The following is a 14007-nucleotide window of genomic DNA, read 5'->3' as shown; positions in this document are numbered from 1 at the left end:
TCTGGACCAAAATCATGCTGACTTTCCATCTCTCACCTGATATTTTCTCTTTTTATTTAACCTTCTGTTAAGCTAAAGCTAGCACTCACAGGCCCCTCAAGCCCGTTGTACACACTGGGTCACAAACCCCTCACACGCAAGTCCACAAGCTAGGTAATAGGGAAAGATCCTGGGAGCCATGGGTAAAATATTAATAGGCTTTATTCAGAGCTAGGAGCAGCTACCCTGGTGGCCTCCTGCAGCTTCCTGAGAAGCGAGGTGTATCAGAGCTGTTAGTCCTTTACACTTAGGTCCATAACCCAGGACACCTGGGTGCCTATATGCAATTACATTAGATAGTAACCAAGGAACACCTGGGCGCATGTGGCTTTTTACAGCAAATGCTCGGCAACGTTCTGAACATCTGAGGGGTCCTGATCATTTTCCTATATTTTCCCTACACCTTCTAAATTCTAAAGGAAGGTGGCTAGAGTAGGCACGCTGTTTTCTTAATAACTTAATGGCATAAAGTAGGCGGACCCTAAAAACGTAAAATTTGAAAAACAGAATCAAGACAATTTTTTTAATGTAAAATCTTGATGTTAGCAATCAGAGTGTGGACAACGGTTATTGAAATTTAAACTCCAAGAGAAAAGGCAGAAGGCAATTGTAGTGACATGTGGGGGACTTTTACTTAGATTTTGTTAAATCCGAGATGCCTTTTATTGTAAGATACATTTTATATTAAGGAAAATAAATGTTCCTAATTAAACTATGACATAATGCCTTCTTCCCTCCTTTTTTCTTATTGAAAGAGCTCTTTTAGATTTAAACATTTATTGTTATGTATCCCTCTTGTACATATTTAAAAAGGAAAACATAGTGACCTAAATTGGTTAAGGTGTTGCACAAAACTTCACATTCTCTTCTGAATCACTTTGAATGGACGATGCCCACGTTTTCCACACAGTAACGCCCTCTGGCTTTCCAGTGAATTGCTGATATCCTCTCTTATTATCTCTCACATTCTCTTCTGAGCCGCTGACATCTCTCTTTGCATGCTTTTTTGCCTAGCGCGTGATAGATGATTCTTTTGCACGTATCTTGGTAACAAAACATAACTCAGCTTTATATGCTTGTGGATATCTTCCCTTCCTAAGTCCTATAAAGCTATGCTTCTCAGACTTTCACGTTCATACAAATCACCTGGGATCTTGTTAAACAGTAGACGTAAAATAGGTCCGGGCTAGAGCCTGAGATTGTGCAGTTCTTTCAAGCTCCCTGGGGAGGTCAACACTGCTGGTCCAAGTACCACACTTTGAGTAGCAAAGTTATAAAGCAATTGATCCAATTGGTTGCTTCTTGGCAAAAAGTATGGAAGTGCGATTATTCCTCCAACAACTGTTTGTTTCATTAATATCAAATTTATGCCCTGCCGCTGTCTTCATGATCTTCTGTGTACGAAATAATTTTTCATTTCAATACCAAATCATAATCTTTTTGAAATGACTTAAATGGCAGTCATTTAAGCTCAACACATGTAGCACCAGCAATGCACATAAGTCATTTGAAATGGTGGTGCACGGAGCTAGGACCCAGTCAGCATGAGCACTACCTGTGCTGCACCACAATGCCGATTGTAATGCACCACCAATTGCAAGCTGCACCCCAATGTCAGAGATGCTAAAAAGTGGGGAAGCATGCAGCTTTGGATCAAGGAAATATGGAGAATCTGTTGCAAACCTCAGCACTATTTTAACCTCTATGCAGTCTTTTTCTATTTAAGAAAATGCTGAAATCATGAGGAAGTATGAGATGACAGTAATAACCCCAGTGTGTTTCTCAGTGTCCCTGTTTTTAACCTTGTGGCTTCATCTTTGTGAACGGAGTACAAGAATGGAAGTTCTGCAGTGTGTGAGCGCTGGTGACATGTGTGTTTACATCCAACTCCCCAGTGGTCAGAGTCACCTGTGGAAAATGCCTAACTGAGCTCCACCAACCTACTGAAGCAGCGTCTCAGGGGGCCAATCCCAGGAATGTCTTTCACCAAGTCCTTCAGGAGAGTCTTAGGCCACTGAAGCCTGAGAATTGCTGGTTTAGTTCTTCACACCTTCCTGCAGGATTTAGTCTGTCTTCCAGTAGGTGACACCTTCCATGTACCAAACGCTGTGCAAGGTTGCTGAAAGGGACACCAAGAGGGCTGACAGCACCTGTTCCTGCCTCACACAGCTTACACTCCAAATAGGTTGAAACGGAGAATACTATGCTATGGGAGTTCAGGAGGCGAGAGGAAGAGGAGGAAGAGGGTTGCTTCCAATGGCTGTGAATGGAGAAGGTTAGAATTGGGCTGGGTCTTGACATGAAATTGGGACAGGGAGAGGAAAAGGGCATTTCAGGCAGGTGGGACAACACAAGCAAAGGCAAGGAGGCAGGTGAGCGCTAGTCATGTTCCATGGCGTTCCAAAGAAGTGGCTTGTGTGACAGAATCAGCATGTGTATGCTCGAGAAGCTTGACGAGAGGCAGCTGACGCCCCAGCAGAATTTACCCTCTGGTATTGGCGACCCCATTTGGAGTTGTTTTTAATTCGTTGGTTTACTTTCTTATTTCCTCTCTCCCCTGTCCCTCTCAAGTTAAGAGAGAGAAGACATAGAGCCCCAGGTTTTCCATCAGTGCTTAGCGCTGGCATCCCCTGCCAGTCCTGCCACTTCATGTGCTTTAGAACAGAATCCTCTGTCCGACCCCCTCTGTCGGCAGCTGGCACATGAGGAGAAATGCAAGCTCACTGCAATGTTCATCTCAGAAAAACACAACTAGAGAGGAAATTTTGCTGCTCTGGTGCAAATAGCATATGGTACCTCCCCAAAGCCCAAAGAAATGATTTTTTAATCATCTGCTGTTCAGGATTATCCACGCTCCCTTTCCTCAGTGTGGATAATTGAAGGTTGGCTGTATTTGGATTTCAAAGCAGTTTGGGCTTTATTGAAACCCAAGGTTCCCAGTTTGCTCCCTACCCCCAATGGGCCTCCATGCCTGTAATTAAACTGATCTGCAAGGGGAGGGCCACAGACATACCTCTGATGCGGTGGTTCCCAGAGAAAGACAGTTGGCATTTTTGTGTCACACGTGTCCCACATGTGGGGCCAAAATGACAGCAACTGATTTCCTTCAAGAGAGATTCCCTTTGTGCTGAGTCTCTGGGGTGCTGTTACCTCTGGACATTTCAGATTTGCTCTCTAAACAATATCTGCAGCAAATTTAACACCTTTTGGGGTGAGATCTCACTATGTCACCTATGGGTCTCCCAGTGAGGCAAGCAGAGATGTGAGAGGTGATTTGTTTTTAAGGAAGGCAAAAATTGGCCAACACATGAACACACACATTGTGGGAGCTGAAATTGAGTAAAGGGAAATACTTGAGTACAGCATGCTTAGAAAACGGTCTGTTCCCTGCAGGTGTGTGCAGTTTGTGTGTGAGAAGGAAGGTGGGAAGGCTTCTAGGACACATGGCTTAGAGAAGGAGGCGGGCTGCTTCAGACAGAGCTCTCCCTGGGTGTGGGGGCAGATGGGGAAAGAGAAGATGCCAGCCAGCCCTTCACCTGGACGTGCTTTCCATCTAGACAGGAAAGGAGGAAAATTTTAAGATGAAAACATAGGAGCACACACCCAAGAAGCATCTGAGGATGTCCTTAGCAGCTGCAGAGGCTCCACACAGTGCTGGGGTGAGGGCTGAGAGGCCGAGAGGAGGCCCAGGAGCCAGTCGTCGCTGGCTGAGCAGGGGGCCTGGCCAGAATGACAGGGAGGAAGGTCAGAGCAGGACCAGATCCCCTCTCCAGCTGCAGCCTCCTGGGCACTCTCGGTGGGGGGTGACTTCTCCGCTGTGCTCTCCCTGTTGGCAGCGTGCTTTCCCCGTCGGCAGCCGTCATGGACAGTGCTATCCTGAAGCCCACGCCTGCATGGACCCACAGGGGCAACCCCAAGCCCTGTTGAAGGCCAGAGCAGGAAGCGAGTGGGCATCATGTGCGCGCCCACCACTTCTTTGCTAAATCAGAACCAGGCAGGCGCACAGGACCCCTCACTCACCACCTCCCCCGGGTCAGACCTCGGCAGCCCCTCCCTCGCTCCTCGGCCCCCCATGCGCCTCCCACCGCCAGCGCCCCTGCTGCAGCGCCACGTCCGCTTCTGTCTGTCTGGTTTCAGTTGGCCCACGAGAAAGGGGGTCTTTGATCAGTGCAGGAAGGCACGGCTGTGTCCTGCGGGCGGGCCTCCGCTCTCTGCTCCTCTGCCTCACACCAGACATACTGCTCCTCTTGCCTTGATCGTCTCAGGAGAGCTTCTATCAAATAATAGGCTCGTGTGGAGCTTGTTACTGGCTATTTATGCCTCTCTGACTGTCCCCTCAGCCCGCACAGACACTGAGAAACAGCAGCCCTGCACAGCCAGCTGGCTCCCCACCGAAATGAGGATGAGCCTCTGGGCACAGAGAGAAAGCCATCCAAGGCGTCATTTCGTGCCCTCCTTAGAGAGGACAGCCCAGCCATTTTCATGATTAAACCCACTAACCACTCCCACCAGCCTCTGTGATGGCTTGTCCTTACCACAGCGGTTACTGATTAAAGAGAGACTGGATTATTTTCCTTAGGAGAAAATTAAACCCATGCACACACACAGATAGAGTGTGTCCACTGCAATGCTGTTGACAAGAACTACAGATTGCTCAGCCCATCTCCCTCTCGTGACTCCAGGCGCACCTTGTCACCCAGGAGATGGCTCTGAGGACAGGTGCGATTGCCCGGCCAGTGCACGTATCAGGGGGTGCAGCCATGCTGGCCCTGCTCTGCACTGAGCAGAGTATGTGAACTGACTCCTCCTGAGCCCCAGGCACCGTGCTGGCCCTGAGTACAAAAGCAAGCTGTCCCCAGGCTCCCTCTGGCACACGGGAGCCGGCCAGCACACACCAAGAGTCTGGAGGAGGACTCCGGGCAGGCCCCCCCAGGCTGTTCCATGCTTGCTGGTTCCGCTCCCGTGAAGCAGCCCATTCATCTTGCTGTATAGACTGAGCACTGCAGCTCGGCCTCAAAGACGCACACTGGCCCCTCTGGCTCAGGAGCAATGAACTGTCCACTGGCAGCTCTCCCAGCAGGAACAGAAAGCCTGTACTTCAAATAAAGCTTCCTCCAAAAAAATAACAATAAAAATAAGGAACTACGCTGGTGTTTCCCATCTGTGCGCCTGTCGTTTATGGCCTGGACTCTTGACTCATTCATGTTTCTGAAGAAAAGCCAGTGACTCTGTGTAGGGGCCTCTCCAGGACTTCTATATGGAGGGACATGGGGGCAGGGCCGCTGTTTATGGAGCACACTGGTTATTGGGGGGGTGCTAGTGGAGACTGCTGGAGGGTTAGACCCTCTCTCATCACCCCCACCAGTCCTTGGCAGCATCCTGAGCTGAGCCTTTGTTCTATGAATGAAGCCAGCACTAGGAACCAGGAGAGCTGCATCCTGGTTCCAGCTCCAGTTAGCTGAGGGACTGCACAATCCCAGAATTTTTCTAAGCCTCACGATTCTCATCTGTAAAGAGGTTGGGATTGGACCACATCATCTCTAAAATTCCTCGAAGTGATTCTAGGCCCAGGAGGAAGGAAAAGAGGTTAGAGATACAGTCCCCCACCCAGACAAAGCTAATGATGGTGAAAATACAGCCCCAAAAGGAAAAATTGCATGAAACTATAGATGGTGAAAGTAATGAAAAATTCTTGCTTTTTGTTCGAAAGCAACTGTCACCACTACTTCTGGCAACAGCCCCTAATTTTCATTTGGGAAGGTCATGAGGCTCTGGTTGCAGAGATGAGACCCATGACCTAAAACAATCCTGAATGTAGCTACGTCTCACCAGCTCTACCACCACCTCTGTCCCGGCCACTATTGTCTGTCCCTGCTTCCCCTGCCCCTTTCCACAAAGCAGCAAGGAGATCTTTTACAAACCTAACTCAAGTCATGTCTCTTCCCTTTTGAAAAGCCTCCAGACTCTCCAACAGGGTCACAACAAAGCTCTGTCTCCTTCCTGTGGACGGCAGGGCCTGGCCTCACGTGGCCTCTGCCACTTCTCCACCTCATCTCCCGTTGTGCCCTGCTCGGTCCACCCTCCTCTGTCATGCTGGCCTTCGTGGCTCCCCCTTTCCCAGCCTGGCACGTCCTGCCTCAGTGCCTTTGCACTCGCTCCCTCTGCCTAGAGAGTTCTGTGCCCAGATCCTCATGCAGCTTCTATTCTCACTGCATTGAAGTCTATACTCAAATGTCACCTTCCACGAGAGCCATCGCCTTTAAGCAGCATTCCACCCTATATCCCACAACCACTCTCTACCCTCTTAATCTGCTTTTTTTTAATAGCTCTTATTAATTCCTAATTTTGTATCACTTTATACAATGTACTTGTTGGTTTTCTGTCCCTACTGGTATGTAAGCCTCAATACAGTAGAGGTCTGGTCCTGTCTTGTCGATACTATGTCCCCAGAATACACAATAGTGCCTGGCACATGGTAAGTACTCAGTAAACACTCAGTGAGGGAGGGAGGTTCATCCAGGCATTTGATGTCCCAGCCACATTGGCTGGTTCAGGGGTGGGCACATGGCCCAGGCAGAGTGAATCTCAGGGCTTTGCCAGGACACTGAGCCACAGGCACGAGCTTTGTGCTGCTGCCCCAAATGCTGTCATGTTGTGAGGCTGAGGCTCCCAGGGCTGCCAGACAGAGCCAGGAACAGGGCCAACCCAGGGGACCAAGGGCAAAACCTGGTGGCACCCCAGGATCTCTGAATGAAGCCACACCTGAAGCCAGAACTTTCTATGGCCTTTCAACTAACATGAGCCAATACGTCTCTTAAGCATCGTCCAGTTTGTCCTCACACACCACCAAAGTAGCTCTGCTTTCCCACGTTTCCCAGGTGACAAAAGAAGGCTGAGGGGAAAAAAGCAGAGTGACGTAGCCAAGGTCACACAGTCAGTAAGAGTCAGATTAGGGCTCAACTTAAGGTGTTCTGACCCCAGTGCTACGTTCAGTATTCTCCTCCCCGCAGCCTCGAATGGCCCTTCTCTGGGGAAGGCAGCAGCCGCGATGACACGACAGGGGTGGGATCAGTTAGCCTCAGGGCACAGCAAGCTGCGGTTTGCTTCTTTCTGTTTATTCAGAGCTTTTCTTCAAAGCACTTCACCTGCTTTTGCAAATAACTATTACGAGCCTTTGCCCTCAAAAGAAGAGACGCAGCAGACAGCGGCCACAGATGTTCTCCAGCCTGAGACACTGAGGAGTGTCCAGCCGTGCCAGCCACCCAGCTGACGGAGCCCGGGACCAACACTGCAGGCCTCTGTGACTTGTCTGGGAGCAGCAACGTGGCACCTCACAGATGTTCAGTCCTCACTGTCCCCCGGCCCCACCCTCAGAGGATGTGGCTGTGAAGCGCCTTATGTTCTGAAGTATGGTGAGTGTCTGGCCCCCGCCCCTCAAAGGCTCCTCTCCCACGAGACCCTCCGAGGAGGCCTGTGCTGGCCTGGACTATGAAGCGTCAGCTCCCCCCGCTAGCCCTGCCCTGAGGGTGAGCTTCGTTTCCCAGAGCTGGGCTCACGCTGTGTGAGTCCTGAGTCCACCTCCCAGGCCACATGGGAAACATCTCAGCCACATGTTCTCATTTATGCCTGAGGCTGCCACACAGCATCCAGCGAGCTGCGTGCTGGAGGATGAGAGGAAGACCGAGGGGGGCCCAGGCTGCCTGCCAAGAACCCAGGCTCCTAGAGAGGGGTGGAAGCCGTAGGGGTTGTCTCCATCCGTCTATGGCCGCACTCCCAGCAGCCCAGCAGGCACCTTTCCTGTGCCTCCCACTTTATCTCACAGCCAGGCCATCGGTCCCTTCCTGGCACCAGCTGCTCTGCACTCAGACCAGGGCACGCCCCAACCTGGACACTCAGAGATCCCCCATCCAGGTGGTGGCACCCATCTCAGCATATGGCCCTGCAGAACGGAGGCTGGGAATCTATCTACCATGGGATCTGCCTTTAGCTAGTAAAGATGGGGTGACAGTTTTCATCTCAATCTAAGTATTGACTTCCTCGGGCAGTTCTCGGAAAACTAGAGTGGACAGAGACATGCTAGTTTTTGTCCACCTTTTCACAGAGCCACTGGGCTTGTACTAAGTGACCATCTGCCTCCAGACCCCTAAAGTTCAGACAATTCCCACAAATCTGTGGTCTTCAAGCAGGGGGTGCATCGGAAACAAGGAGGGGAAACTGAGCTCCATCTGCAGAGATTTGAGTTCAATGAACCTGGGATAGGATTAGTATGTGTTTCCCCACCCCCACACCACAAGCCTATAATTTCATAGACATAAAGGAAAGTTCCACAGATTCAATGAAACTAGAGGTGGTCTCCTGATGGGGAAGACCGTTTCATTCTGCAGTGGGCCACCAGCTAGCAGGTTTCAGCTGAAGATCAATAGACGTGACATGTTGCAGAGCCAAGTGGAGCAAGTGACCAACGATTCTCCCCATCGTCTTCACCTCTCCTCCACTGGAGTGGTCAGGAATCTCCTCACAATTTGTCTCTAGGACAGCCAAGTTCTCACCACCTGGGGAACAAAGGCCATCCCTGGCGTGCCTCAGGGGCAACTTGGCCAGGTGCAGTGACGCTCTACACACACCCAACTCCTTGTGTTTGGCTCACCCCCAGCCAGACCTCAGTGGCAGCTGGAAAGTGACAGCCAGATCGAAGCCAGAGGGACTCTGCCCTACTAAAGGAATGCCACTCTTAGTCCCAATGGGGACAGGGGCAGGGTGGACGTCTTTGGGAGCAGCCTGGCCATAGTTCAGCAGGAAGTGAGGTATGCATTTATGCATAGGGAAGATGATATTTCACCCATGGATTAGCTGGCTCAAAGCAAGCAGTGGTGACCTCTGCTCTGGAAAGTTGTTTGTGGTCAGCTATCTCAGCAGGTATACTGGGATACGCATGGCCCTAATGCTGCTTCTACTGCCAAAATAACAGCTGGCATTTTCCAAGCACTGTTCTGGACCCATCGGGCTAGTCACTTCCTAATCCTCATTACAACTTTATCAGGTAGATACTAAAATTATCACCACTTTATAGATAACCGAGGCACAGAGAGGTTAAGTGACTTGTCTGAGGTTACGTGGCGAGTGAATGGAGGAGCCGGAACGTGCACCCAGGCGCTCTGCCTCCAGAGTTCTCCAGAGCTCAGATATGGGGTACCAGGTGAGTCTGCAGTTCTGTCAGGTCAACTTTCAGGGGCCCATCTGATTGGAGGGAAGTGGTGATGCGGGCACTGTCTGCCTAACAGGCTGGTTAGGGTTGGTGAAGTCTGGGTGCTGGAGGTCAAGGTTTTTGTGACTAATGTCATAGATATGTGCTTGGGTGACATAAAAGTACCATCAGAGTGTCCCAGACAGGTGTGGCTGGTGGAGCAGAAAAGGAAAGCAAACAGCAGCCACAGACACCTGAAGGGCTGGGGAACTCCAGCTTCTGCTTTTCATAAACACTAGTAACAGGAAAGAGAAGCTAGAACCAAGCTCCAAGGAACAGGCCTTGTCAGCCAGCTTTGGGTCCTGTCCAGGGAGGCTGTCGTGGCCCAAGAGCATCTGTGGCTCCCTCCCTCCTCTCCTTCAGGTGTCTCCTCTCTGGACACCTGAGCTGCAGTCCACCTCCAGGGTCCTTTCTTTGTGCCAGACCTTGGATGCACAGAGGAGGAGAAAGCGGAGCTGCCTGATGTGACTGTGGCTAGTATCGTCTCCGAGTGTAATTCACAAGCATGCTCTCATTGTGAGGAAAAAGCCACCTACCCTCTCTTCCTGGGTGTGTCTGCCCATGAGGGCCCTCCCCTTAGAGATCTGAGGAAAAGGAATTAATCGAATGCATTGTTAGGAGTCAAGGCTCCTGCCCGTAGCCTCTGGGTGAGCAAGAGAATTGTGTTCCAAAAGTTCCCTTCAAACAAAAGAGCACAGGTTTGTGGGTGGGAGCAGAGGACAACCAGGAGGGGACCGAGGAAGTTGGCCAGGTAGAAAGGGTGTTCAGAGAGAGGACAGAGGCTAACCCTCACAAGAGGCTGAGGGGGTGCAGGCACAGCTGCTCCCTTGGGTGGCCGTGGAGCAGTTGACTCAAGGGCAGCTGGACCCGTGGGGTGATGCAGAGTGAAGCAGGAGAACAGAAACTTCTCAGGGAACCAGGTCACCAGGACTCGAGATGGAAATAGGTGCACTCGGCTGACTGAGCAAGGAATCCAGAACCGGAGGAGAGAGCTGTGTCCTGGGCTGGACAAAGCTACAGTCCCTATCACCCTGTGGTTGTACCTGCTCATCTGCATGGCGACTGGCCCTGACAGAAGTAAACATACTGTGTTGGCACTTCCTGAGGAGGAGACGAGAGAAAAATGGAGGCAACCTCTCTGAGGCCTGTCTCAGGTGGAGGTTGTGAAGGGGGAGGCCCCTAGCCTCAATACAGCATGTTTAGTGTAAACAGTATCATCTCTCCTCACACACACATGTACACACACACACCCCACAAACATGTATGTACCTGCAAACACACACCCCACAAACACGTACAACACACATGCAGCTGCAAATACACATACCCCACAAATGCATACGACACACATGCAGCTGCAAACGCACCCCCCAAACACAACACACAGGCACCTGCAAACACATCCCACAAACAAGTAAACACAAACACATCTGCAAACACACATACACCACAAACATTCACAACACAAATGCATCTGCAAACATACACCAAAAAACAAGAACAAAGCAAATGCACCTACAAACACATAGACACACACACACACACACACACACGGTACCTGGCTATCTGGCTATGACCCCATCCTTGGGGCCAGGTTCTTGAAGTGTGCCACAGTCTTATTATAAGGAATTTTAGACCTGCAGTGACTACCTCCCTTTGGATAAAGTCCAGTGAGGCCTTCTTGTTCTCCAGTGATTTTTGTGCAGTGAGGTTCCAGCTGATGCACAGAACCACAAAGCCAGACAGTATAGCAAATGATCATCCTGCGCCCAAGGGAACTGGCAGGATACCACCCAAATCTCCCCCAGTAATCATGGTTGCCTCATGTTAATTCTTTCTGGAAGGTAGACATGGCTGAATCTTAAGCCCAGAAGAGTCAATGAGGTCTTCTTAGTGTGGAAATGCTACACAGTTATCGTGGGTTAGAACCAGACTCATGATCTGCCCCTCCCTGTTAATCTTTTATTTCTGTGTCATTATTAAAGCATCACTTTTTGTTGGAATCTATCACCTTAGATTCAACACGAGTCCTCTTTCAGATTCTCTCCCTCATGCACGTCAAAGTTGCTTTATAGTGGGAGACAACTAGTCTGCTAGGATTGTATTGGCAGGGTGGAAACTCTACGGGGGGCAGCGCCGGCACTTAAGGTATTTGTGAAAAGAAATGAAAGACATAGCAATCCGATGGTATTGGCCCAAAAGTCTTAGGAAGACACACAAGCCCAAAGGTGTCTGTGGCCAGCACAGCACATCTCCTACTTGGCTAATCTTTCATCTTTGGGGGTCAGGGGAACCCAATGCTTGGGTCGCCCAAAGCTTAGAGGCTCACCTGCTTCAGATCTTTAGGTACTATTTATCCTGTTCAGAACCATCCCTGTGGCCGTGTTCACCACTTAGGAATGGATTGGTAACCCTTGGTCTTTTATTTGGAGAAAAATCCAACACACATGGTTCTTCAGTAATCAGTAAATGTGTCCAGGACAGCAAATGCCAGAGAAGAGTGGGGCTGAGAGAGGAAAGCTCTTTGCAGCTTTAGTTGTCTAACGACTCGTCCATTAAGCCTAAGCATCGAAAGAAGCAACTTTTGGAAGCTGTTGGCTCTCAATGTGAACTGCCCCTTCCACCAGGGCAAAAATTTGAAAAAGTTCTCAATGGCAGCAGTGTTTAAGTTGATGCTCCTGTTCAGTGCAACAGCAGGAGTGTAGCTGATGCTAACCCCATTTGTGCCAACGCGCTTCACTGAGTGGGCACCTTAGCCTCCCCTAAGCCCTCTCCTCCAGCGCCGTTGCCAAGGGGAGCAGGGAAAGATGATGCCTTTCAGCTGTGACCTTTCTGCTAGGAAATCTCTCAGTTGATCAGCGCCGCTATGTTTAATGTGATATTTGCAGGAGGATGACCTTCATTAAATGGTAAGGTCAAGTGAACTGTTGAGAGTGGGAGGGGGCCAAGAGACACCATAAAAAGTGACAAGGAGACAGTCAAAAAGGACAAGATCACAGCCTTTTCCAGGGTGTCAACTGTATCCAGAAAGATTGAAAAAAGTCTCTAGGGTGATAACCACAGCTTCCCAACATTGGAGGGAGCTGAGCCACCTGCTGGCTCACCAGCAAGCTCCCCTATACTCAGCAGGTAAAAGCAAGGCACAGGCGAGGCCTGGCTGCCTAGGAGCTCAGTTTACTGAGCCCTTGAAAGATGCCCAGTACTCAATTCACCTGGTGAAAGGCATTGATTTCAGTAGTTCTGTCTAGAAGCTTCCCATCCATTCTTAAAAAAAAACAAAATTTCGAAAGTGGTTCCTAAGGGCCCTAGAAAAGAACAAGAAATAGAAAAGACCACCAAGTATAGCTGCCAATGAATTTTTAAAGTCTGCAAATGGCTTGCGAGCACCTACAGAAATGAGGCTATCAGAGCATTGTCAGGTAATATCCAAAGTAGAATATTATTCTTATGGCCTCAAAGGTGTCATTTTTGGGATTTTGTCTTAATGGTTTCTCTCCCAGGTCCTTTGAAATACAGATCATGTAGGGAAGAAAGAGCCTGTGTTTGGGGGTCAAGACCTCTATTGATATCCCAGCTCTGCCTTTTACTAGCCAGGGACTCCAAGCAAGTTACCCAAGTTCTCTTAGCCAGAGTTTCATTGTCTGCAGAAGGAGAATCATCTTTGGGGGTTCTTTGGGCTGCGAGTCACAGAAAAACAAATGCTAAATGCTGAAACCATCAAGGGGTTGACTGGTGGCGTCACGGAGCCCAGAGGGGCTGCAGCGCTGAGCCCAGGCCCTCCTGCTCCCTTTCTCTGCAAGTGTCTTGGCTCTTTGCTCAGCCATGTGTCCAGCAGCATAGGAATGGGGGCAGCACTTCCAGGCCTTGTATTCACACCTCACAAGGTCTGTAAAAAGAGAGGGACTATCTCCTCCAGCAACTCTCAAGAGAAGCCAACTGCTTTCCCAGAGCCCTTAGCCACCCTCCTCTTGTTCCTATTGGCCCAAAGAGGTCACGTGCAGTATCTAAACTGATCACATTGGAGGGAGAATGCAAACCCTGATTGGCCTGTGCTGGGCTCCTCAGCCTATAGACGGCACAGGATTTCTCGTGGACCGATTAGGCCCACCCGTGGAGCCGGGAGCAGAGGCCACTCACTGGGACAGCTGGGGGGGGAGGGGGGCAGGAGTGCTATTTGGAGAGAGGAAGCGGGTCTGCTGCTTAGGTAGGCAGCACTTCCAATACAATTCCCAATTCACAGGGGTGGTGAGAAGTGAGAAGTGTGTAAGTACTTAGCCCAGACCCTGACATAATAAATCTCTAAGACAGCTTCTCAGAGGTGGACAATGAAGAATAAATACCAAAGATGAAACCAGAAATGAGTCACTCACATACCTGAGAGCTACAGTCAGAGGGCATGCTTCTAAATTACTTTAAATTCTATTCCAAGAGCTAAACCTCTACCACACTCACCCCCCCACCCCCAAACACAAACATTTAATGTATCCTCAGGATGCTTCTAAACGCTGGAGTAGGAATCAGACGACCAGTTTACTGGCTGAGAGACACAACTTGTCTACGACTTCATTTCCTCCCTTCATTAATTAACTTACTCTTAGTTAATTGCCACCTTTGTAAGTGACCTTATAGCATTCCCATAGATGCCCAAAGTACCACAGTACTTTCCAACAGGACCTTCTGTAAAGGCAGAAATGGTTTTTCTTCTGTCCAGTACAGTAGCCACA

Source organism: Galeopterus variegatus, unplaced genomic scaffold (genome assembly GCF_000696425.1).
Source record: "Galeopterus variegatus unplaced genomic scaffold, G_variegatus-3.0.2 Scaffold908, whole genome shotgun sequence".
NCBI classification, from domain to species: domain Eukaryota; kingdom Metazoa; phylum Chordata; class Mammalia; order Dermoptera; family Cynocephalidae; genus Galeopterus; species Galeopterus variegatus.
This window is presented reverse-complemented; position numbering follows the sequence as displayed.